Here is an 11,322-nt window from a genome sequence, read left to right on the forward strand (position 1 = left end):
GGGTTTCTGTGTCCTTTTCTCTTTTTTTTTAATAATTTCAAGCTTAATGGATTAAGTTGTGCTTCAATTGTATTATGATGGTTGGTGGGAGACGTTAGAGGATGGTCGTATGGAGTATGTGAATGGTACAAATACAACTTTTTTTATTGGGAAAAATTGTATGTTTGATTAGTTTTTGGCAAGAGTACATGAGGTCTTACAAATAAATCATAATTAATATAGTATCACAATGAAGATAACTTTGAGGTCTAGTAACACATTCTATCGTACATGTGCACTGTCCATGGACATATTTAATGATGAAATGGTGAGGGTTGTGTTGCATATGGCATCTGATGTGGCCAATTATGGATGCATTCATATATTTGTTACCACATCTCCTCGAGTTCCGAGCGAAGATCTTGAGCCACCCGTTGAAACAGAAACTTTCTTTAGAGCAAATATGTCTGGCCTCGATATTGAAGAGGAAGCGCTGGCAAAGACAATGTCATTGCAGCAATATTACTCTCCACTCCACGACAATAATGACAACATTGATGACAACAGGATTACGGATGTTGGAGAAGAGGTATTACCTCTAACGACGTCGTTGGAGCAACTGTATTCTCCGTATCACAACAATAATTTCTGCGACAATGATGATCTTGTTGATGACATTAGCAACATAGAGGCAGATAATGTTTTTGCAGAACCTGCTAATAGTATAAGGGGCTCTCATTTCAATAATGCAGGTGATGATGGAGGTGTTCGTCCTTCCAATATTCCGTCGTTTCAGCATGACAAGGCGTATGAAGACGATATTCCTGTGAATAACAGAGACAATCGATCTATTCCTCCAATGGCCGGTTCGAGAAAGATGATTGACCCCCTCACAAGTCTTGCTCCAATTTTGCCTTTGAACATGGTTGCTCCAAGCTTTCTTAGCAGTTGTGACTCAGATGATATCAGTGTCGGTAAGCTATTCGCTGATAAGAATGAGTTAATATTACTGCTGCGCAAGGTTACCTTTATGGATAAGTTTGATTTTAAGATTGCACGGTCTACAACGACACATTTCGAGACTCACTGTTATTCGGAATCATGTAAATGGTGTATTCGAGCAATTAGAAATTCAAACGAGCATAATGGTCCTTGGGTGGTGAGGTGAATTGACAATGTACATACTTGTCATAATGAGGTATTGGTTGATGGTTGTCGTTAGGTAAGGAGCTGAGTTTTCGGTCATATTATCGCAGATAAATATATTCAAGAAAAAATGATATACACTCTGAATGACATCATAGCAGATATGCAGCAGGAATACGATATGCAGTTAACATACCAGTAGGTATATCGGGCCAAAGAAGTTGATCTTGAAATAGTTCGAGGGAACCCTACAAAGTCATACAACTTGCTCCCTAAATACTCTCACGCATTGACTAAAGCGAATGAAGGTACAGTCACTCACTTTGAGCGGATAGAAATGGTAATTTCTTGTACTACTTTGTAGCACTTGGATCTTCCATCAAGGGTCTTAATGCAGTACATTCGGCCTGTCAGTTTTGCAGATGGTACTCATCTGAAGGGGCTATATCATGGAAGCATGTTCGTTACAACATGTCTAGATGGTAACAATCAACTGTATGCATTAGTCATTGGGGTTATGAATTCAGAAAACAATAATGTTTGGGAATGGTTTATAATGAAGTTACATGGAGTGATTGGCAATAGGCCGGAGTTGGTAATTATCTCTTATCGATGCACTGCCATAAAGAGAGCCGTTCTGAAAGTATTTCACAATGCAGCTCATGGAATTTATTTTTACCATGTGAAAGGTAACATTAAGTCAAAGTTCAGGATGTCCAAAGCTCTTTGGGATAAATTTGAGCCTGCCTTTATTAATGCAACAAAAGCATATGGACACGAGTAATTTAAAAAACAACTTGAAGGGTTGTGGAAGCTCCACTCGGGTGTGGCTGATTATTTAGAAAATAATATAGGTACGTGTAATTAGGCAATGTCTCAATTTGAAGGTAGGAGGTACAATATACTTACCACCAACATCGCAGAGACTGTTAATTCTTTCATGAGAGAACCACAAAATTTCATGTTACGCATCTTGTTGATCACTTTAGAAAAACATTGCAGCAATGGTTTATGATAGAAAAATTGTGGTCGAATCAATGAATATTTGCCTAACAACATGGGTGGATGAAATAGTCACTGAAATGAGAACTATGGCTGAAAAAATGATCGTTCACTCAGTGTCTCCGCATCGATTTCAAGTTGTAGGTGGTGGGATTAAGGAAGGCTTAATTGACATAAAAAAAAAAAACTTGCTCCAGTAGAGTATTTCAGCTTGATCAGCTTGTCTATGCTTATGCAATTGTGGCGTGTCTAACTGTCCGAGTGGATTACATAAACTTTTGTTCGGATTTTTACACCAAGGAATCGTTGGCGATGGCTTATGCACAATCAGTGGAGCCGGTTGGCAACGTGGGTGATTAGGAAGTTCCAGATGAAATTCAAGAGATGCACGTTTATCCACCAATTGAGGCACCACTACCTGGTCGTCGTAAAGAGCTCAGAATACCCTCGCTGGCGAGGACGTTAACCGGAGGACTGTTAGATGTGGGCAGTGTAATGAACCGAGACATAACCGTAAGCGATGTAAAAATCTCATTGCGTCGAGTCGAAGTTAGTTGTATTGTTTCAAGTAATTATGTTAAAAAAGTTGTTATTTTTTGTGTATTGTACACTTATATATCATGAAATTTTATTTTATATTTTATATTAAAATGTGAGTATTAAAATTATATAAACTTAAGTACACAAATTAGAAAAAAATATCATGTTTCAACATTCGAATTACCATAACGGCTTACAATATAATGTCATCATTAAATATATCAATTGTAACATTCTTTCTAAAGTACCCCCCCAGACTACCATTAAAATTTAATTTAAGCTCGAACATTAAATACATCATAAACATAAAAAAAAAAAAGCAACGCAATCGCTAGTACCGGGCTCTTGTTGTTGCACACCCTTAACTACGACAATTTTCCAAGGGTTGACACTCTGCAACTCAGGTCGGATGTTGTAGAATCCAACATATTACAACAATCGAGAGAAGATAACTTCAAACAGCCTGAATTTGAACTTGTATTTTTTGTCGTCTCGAACTATCAGTAATGAGTTATAAATCCATACTTTATTCTTACAAAAGTCTACTCGAGCTGGTACCCAATGCTCGCGATCCAGGTTAACATGGATGAATACCTGTATATAAAAAATTCTCGTAAATTTATCATGTTCGTTATATATGAAATTGAAAAATATACATCAAAAATACACATTTGATTGTGTCTGTGAAATACAATAAAATACACATCATATCGACATCCGTCATTGGTTTGGACATGATGTGCTGCTACCCACCAATATAGTTATTCAAGTTGTTGCTATATACTAATGAATCGACTGCACAATCCCAGTTGTTCCATAACTGATTCAAGAACACCTAGTACATAGATAATCAAAAAATGCATAAATTAATAAAACTTCAAGGCGTTATGAGATAATAAATAAATAAAAAGGGTAATTATAAATTATGTTTGCACGTTACCTAAAAAAAATATGTATGTATGTGTGACCCGCTGAACTAAGGCATTTGGATACTGCCGTTACTTTTCGTTAATTAAGCGAAAATACTCGTGAATATGATGTAGAGTAACATAAACATGTCAATTTAAAAGGAAAAAACAATACACAAATCTACAACACTCAAAGAAATTAGAAAACAAAAATTACCTCGTCACATAGTCATCTCATCGAAGTATGGCCCAAAATTACTTGAAAGAAAGACCGCGGGTGTTGAACTCTTTGATCCACTGTCATATCGCTAGTGGACCATCGGTCAAACTCATCATACAGACTTGAATCCTCTAATCCTCTAAGTGGATTTATATCCACACTCGTACTCACGTCAATCCCATGGTCTATGATTTGGGGTGGAGGTAGAGGCCTGACGTTCTTTCCTCGCCTGAATGAAGGAATCATGTAAGGACTATTAAAAACATACAACGATTTGTACGCTCGGCCGAATTTACTAATGCCCGGAGGCACCTCAGTGAAGACTTGCACGCTCTCCCCACTAACATCCCAGTAGAAACTATACAATGACGTGGGAGTAGAAAAAATTTGATTGCCAACATCAGTATACACTCCATAGTCAATCGGGCCATGTCCATTCAGTAAGATGAACATATTAAACAACTATCAAATTTAAAGATAAACGAACACAATTGTTAAATTTAAATTTGCTCACCGCATACGAGTGTCCAGTCGGAGAATCCTTTTTTTGACGTTTAGACAATGAATCGATAAATCCCACCACGGTTTCTTTAAATTCTTTAAATTCTAACTTAATTTCATAAATATTACAATCAATCTTGTCCATCCGTCGTCTCATATAATCATTATACTGCTTTTTCCTCAACTATTACCAAAAAAAATCTTTCTAAAAACATATTGTTATAATGATTTATATATGAGGAAAAGAAATTATTTATAACCTCAGAATCATGTGCGTCATCAGACTTGTCTGTCTACTCCTGATGGTTATCTATAGGCACTTCATCCTCAGATGTGTTGTGACACTGCTCTGGTGTTGAGCTCGGTATGTCGTCATGCTCGTCTGATTGCCTTGTAACGGGCGGCGGCGTTAATTGAAGGTTGGTGCTGTAGAAAGTAACATTTAAAATAAGTAAATAAAGAGTCAAAATTTTCGATTAAATAAATAATAGTACTTATAGGATACTGACCTTATGAACCAGCCTGGAATACATGGCATGTAATCCTTCACAGTCGGCCAATATTTTTTGCGACTCTCCTTTGCATTCGGCTCAATGGTTTGTAAAACGTCCCCCTGCCATGAATTCAACCTAGAATTTTAAGTAAATGTACAGAACTCGAATTTAGTAATGTCAAAAATAGTACTATACGTCTACCAATACATATTACTTACAAGACGAGATTCGTCATTCAAGAACAAATAAACCTCAGCAAAGTTTATTTTAGAAAAAGTCATGAGCTTCCATTGTACTATGCGGGGAATCTTCTTCTTCGTTTTCACGACCCATGCTGACGGCACACCTCCGATTGCTTCGTAAATCCAAGCCTGCAACAACCAAAGTGAGAAAGTTATTAAAACTATCATTAAATTTTAATGTTACAAAACTACTTAATCCAAAAAAAAAAAAACAACGCACTTAAACCTCGGACGTAAAGTCGTAAACATTGTACTTTTCAATTTTATGATTTGGCTTTTCCCAACCGAGTCATCTTGAATTTCTCATCTTTCTCGTTCAGTGCATTGTCAAGACTTTCGTATATCGTTTCCCACAACAAACGACCCCATGGACGCTTTTGGAAGTAATCTATATCATCTACTTTGTTAAGCAATGAGAAATTGATTTGACAATGACCTTTCTTCCATTTAGAACTCTGTCCGCAAAATAAAAGAGCACGGTCTTTAATGCATCAATGTCATCCATAGCCTCGAAGTCCAACTCCTCAAATAATGCATCAAATTGCTTAAGATTGATGTTGTGAAACAACCTATCAAAGTACGTATTCAGTAGCCTATGCACCGTTTTGTTTTATTTGTCAGTGAGGTATCTACACCATAAGAAAGTCCAGTAACTAGGCACCATTCTTCAATTGATAAGCGTATCAAATGCTTACCAATTTGAAACCATAACTGATCATCCTCCATGTATTCTCCATGGGCCACTTGCCTAAGTAAAATATTGTGCAAAAATACACCATTGAACGAAAAGCTTCGGCACTCCAAGAAATGCCCAAATATGTCGTCCTTGAACAGACGTAGCTACCATTTTATTAATTTTTGCTCGATGACTTTTACGACTGTAGCAAAGTTACACATACTCGAAATTCGCCCCGGGAAATGATCGGTATAAGCTAACTTCATCCTACCCAATTCATTTCTCGATCCTTCTTATTTCGCCATATATCTATAATATTTATAATAACATTATTACATTACATTTATAACAAAATAATGGGGAAATTAACTTCACGTAAAAAAAAACTGTAATAGATCGCGCGCCATCACTCCCCACGGCAACTTCTTCGGGAAATTTACCACACACCACACCAACTACTTCACCCATGCAATCAACATCACAAACCCTTCAATCTTCACTCACCATCATCAACACAATAAGAAAACCACAACATAGTAGAACAATAGAAAATAAAAATCTAGGGTTTTTTACCTAACCTTTAATTTCACCTCTTAACCAAAATTTAGTGATGTTGGCTGCCGAGAATGGACTTCGGGAAGCCGCCGGCGACAAGTGAACACCTTGGGAGAGAAAATCGTCAGTGAGGGAGAGAGAGATAGAGAGAGAGAGAGAAAGAGGAAGGAGAGGGAGGAAGCTTGGTGGAATAGAAGGGGTATTTTCAGCACTTGAGAGGATTTTTGGCTAATGTTGATAGGAAAACATTTGGGGGCTAGTTGTGAAAATAGCAAATTTTTTTAGGTTATTTTTATAAATTTCCATTTTATAAAACTCTAGTCCGGGCTTGTTAATTTTAATAATCCAAAACGAAATTAGAGAATTATGAAAAAATTACTTCTAACTGTATATATAACTTAGTAGTTGCCCTCTAATGTCATTTTCCTTTATTTTAAAGAATAAAACTACTAAATTTTTACATCATTATTTTATTATTTTTATTTTTTACTGTCTCCATGGTACGCGCTTAGATATAGTATTATATCGTCTAGATTGTCACACCCCCTTCTAAACACTTCAGAATTGTGAAAAGTTTTGTCTCAAAAATGGATAACAAGTAATATCTTAAAAAATTCAAATACTTAAGAAATTTTTTTGTGCTAAACCTCCTTTTAATACATGTAACATATACAAATCAAATATTCGAATGTACTACAAGAACACAACTTATATAAGATTTCAGAATTTAGTGAAATTAATTTATTAAACCTTTAAGAGTTTTGTGAACTTAAAAAAGCTTAAAAGTGGAAAACAAAATTAGAAAAAAATTTTGAATTTTCATTATTTCATATTCAGGTCATTACATAGACATCGTTGGATGGTAAAATTTTATTATTTTTATTAATTTTCTAAATACATGGGGAAATTTACAAAAATAGCCCAAAAATTTTAGAGTTTATTAGAATTAGTCAATTAAATTTTTTCTACCCTATGTAACCTATTTCAACATTTTTGAATAACAATACCTTATCATTCCAAAACTTAAAAAACTGAACATTCTCTTCTCTCCCAAATCATTCCAACATTTTATTATTTTTATTAGTTTTTTGTGTTTTAAAGTGATAAGGGTATTGTTGTCTAAAAATGTTAAAATTGGCTATATAAGGTTAAAAAGAGTTTAACTGGCTAATTTTAAAAGACCCTAAAATTTTTGGGTTAATTTTGTAATTTTCTCAAATATCTGGCGGTATATGATATATTTGGAATATTACAATCGGTAAAAAAACTTAACTAAAAATAGTCTAATGGGATGATAAGAAAAAGAAAATAAAATAAAGGCTCCTATAAAGGAGGTGCCTTACACACAACACGTCACATGTTGTTACATAAACAGGAATTAATTTTTAAATAAATTTTATGTATGACGAAATTAGTTAGGACTGGATCGACAACGTATGATACGGAAAAATATCCTCTCTCGATCTGAGTTTTCGTGAGTTTTTAAAGATCTTGTGACATGTGTCTTTAAGTGATAGTGTATGGATATAATTTAATTTCTTTATTTTCTTTATTTCATTAACTACTAATCACCACATATATGTTTGCTCAGGAGAAAATTAGATCATGAGAGAATCTTGATCCCCTATGATGCACCTTGCACCCACTGTTTTCAAAACTTGCAAGATATTTGATGCCGTGCTAGTTTTATTTCCATACATCAATTGAATAGTATCTACAATATCTTTTTATGTACATATATTGTACTATGAAGTTTATTGAAAATTTAAATTTATACCATTGAAATTTTAAAAAATTATTAAAGTTAGGATAAAAATTTATTTTTATTAATATTTCAAAAAAATCTATATCCCAACTCATATTTATGAGAAAAAAAAAACAAATATTTTTTTTTAGTTCATAAGAGTTTAAATTTGTTACTTCAAATTTATCAACAAAACAAACCCGCGATTGAGCCAAGGTGTTAGTGTTATATCTTTTTCCTTGAACCAGAACCACAAAAGCTGAAATTAATCTATTAATTGCATGCACCTACCTTTGGATAGTACTAACCAATGCCTTCTTAACAATTCCATTAATTGTCCCATAAAAGAAAAACATAAATAATCAGTTACTTTCCAACAACACATGACTGACACACTCAATTCCTTGACCTTGTCTCCGGTCTAACTTTCCCGACAAATGAAAATGGAGGAATTAATTAAACGAGAAGAATAATTGAATACATTCAGAATCACACACAAGAGTAATATTTACTGCTCAGGTAAGATGTTCAAAGGAAATTATTGAATGGTTGAAATGTTCAAAGATTTGAAGGTTGATATTGTCGAAGATTAATTCGAACCAACCCAATATAATATATAATAAATATTAAGTACAAAATCATGTAAGGTCAATAGAATTATTTTTTTTCCCGATTGAAGAAAAGTAGACCAAAAGTGCGATCAGACAGTTGAAAATGTCCTAATAATTTTTAAAAAAAAAACTTTCAATTGGTTGATCAACTTTCCTCGATTGTTCATCCATCAATTTTTTTTAAGAGTAGTGCTACATATTCTAAAATTTTTATCTCAAAATAATGAGAAATTCTAAAATATATTTGATGTATTACAACTAATTGATGCATACATGACATATGTAATTGAATTTAATATAATCACCACTTGCATAATGATTTTTTAAAATAAATATATACATTTCATAGCATCATTTGCTTGTTAAATGGTTGACATGATACCTCCTATATATTTTAAAATTTCTCAAAATGATATAACATTAATCAATTAGTTGGTGAGATAATATAATTAATTCAGTTGGATATAATAAAGAATTACCATCCACTTAATAAATGACACATTTTTTTAGATGAAATTAATAAAAAATTTAAAATATTTATCATTACTCCTTTTTAAAATACCTTAATATTCGAAGAAATATATATATTAATAAATTTATAATTTATTGAGAACCTTTGTCCTTGTGTTGAATTAGCAGGTTAAATTTATTTATCTTTAACCCTCATGATCAACAACGACGACAGTATCATATGCAATCCAAATTTAAGTTTGTAAAAATTAAAATCTTAATTCTTGGGTAATAGTTCGTGTGTTCTCCCTTGGCATCTCGACTCATCACATCCTCGGGTTGAAGAAGGTCCCAAGGGTTCGGTTGTTGAGTGATTCAAGTGATACGTGAGTTAGATTTAGAGGGTCATGAGACAGTCTCGATACCTATTTATTATTCGTGTCAAAGAAAGAACAGCGAGAAGCCAACTCCCGTACGAGAGGACTAATGAGCTGCATGTTCCAACTATGAGATGATAATATAAATATATGAAAAGAAAAGGCAACAACAGAGAAAAATGCAAGTGTCATTGATTACAAGACAACAAAAACTATATAAAGAAATTGAAGAAAAATGAGGTAAAAAAGAAAGTAAAACACTAAAGAGAAAAAGAGCTAATAAAATACAGACAAAAAAATTAACATCAAACCGATATGATCAATTTACTATGTTTGCAATTAAGACCGCTAGTGTTATAAGATTACATACTCAACCCCTTGGGCCACCTTAGCCTGCAGTTGCTTGGCATCTCTTTTTTCCTTGCTTTCCGCTTCCCCCGGATAGGATAATTCCACTGAAACTAGGCTAGAAGGATTAACGATCATTTTCTCAAGGACAGTGGCATTTACAAGTAAGCAGAATCCAAGTTCAAGATCAATTGGAAGCCCCACAAACCCAATAAATTCCACCACCTTGAGATGTTGATGAGGGCATTTAGGAAGCACCTTTATTTCTCTTCTTCCTCTTCCGCTAAATGGATCCTTTAGTCCTACATATTTGGAGCGGGTTTCCAAATTTCAAACTTTAAGTTTTAAAATAATACATATTTGATCACAACATAAAGATATAAATTGTACAGTACACGCTACAGATTTTATGGAAATTTATCAATCCAACATAAAATTTAAGCTTGGAAACAAGTCCAACATAAAACAAATCGAAACAAATGTATCAAACAATCGATCTGGCATAAATTTTGTTTGTGTTTTGATTTTTTATTTTGATACCGTGAAAGAGCAACCGCGTAATGACCTTCTGGCTCTATACCACCATTAGTTTTTTGCTATCAGAAACGGGGAATAACATGAACTTTATGGAGTCATTATCACGTCCATTATTAAAATTTGGGATGAGCTGACAATAATGTCAATAAATTCTTAAAACATTATACCAACAAATTGTTGGCTCCACTGGCAATGGAGTCCCCTTAAGTGGTTTGACTGGGTTTGCTCCCCAGTTCAAGTCGTAGGAAAGTTGCTTTTGTTAGGAGAACATGTGCCTCTCGGTTCAAGCGGGGACTTCTAGTCTGGGTTGTGGTACGAGCTTAAAGGTACCTCCCACAGTTGGGGCCCTCCCCAGAATATCTCATGGTCAAAAACAAAAAAAAAAAATTCTTAAAACGTTATAAACTATCCGAGACAAGATGATACTAGTGTAAAACTTTCAAATGCTTTTAGTTTAGGCAATATTGCTTCATCCTGAAAAATATGCAATCAAGAGTTTGATAATGAATAGCTTTTTTCAAGATAACAAGTTGGGTAAAAAAATCCCAATGAATTTTTTAATCTCCTCTTTTTTCAGGATTAAAATCTAGTAATTAGTTAACTAAAACTGCTTGAAAATCATTCAGCCAAATCTTAAAAGTGTAAATTAAACAATTACTTTAGAACATTCAACCAATAAAAATTTTGGATTACTACACATTATGAGGAAAAAGATTCTGCGCTGGATTGATTTTTTTTTTTGTTCACGCCATCAATATTTTTTAGGCAAGATAAATGAAAATAATAATAATAAATTGTGACCATTTACCGAATCCTACATTTCTTATCTACTCGTCCAAAAGGCGAAAACTGCATTGATCAGTCACCCGCTCACCTTTTCCACCGTCCCTTATCCCAATACCAGCGAAAACACCTTTAGATACTTGAGCCTGAACAGCCTGCTGAAACTATTCCATTAATTGCCTGCTAACTACCTCTGTATAGTACCGACC

Source organism: Citrus clementina, unplaced genomic scaffold (assembly GCF_000493195.1).
Source record: "Citrus clementina cultivar Clemenules unplaced genomic scaffold, Citrus_clementina_v1.0 scaffold_3, whole genome shotgun sequence".
Classification (NCBI taxonomy): domain Eukaryota; kingdom Viridiplantae; phylum Streptophyta; class Magnoliopsida; order Sapindales; family Rutaceae; genus Citrus; species Citrus x clementina.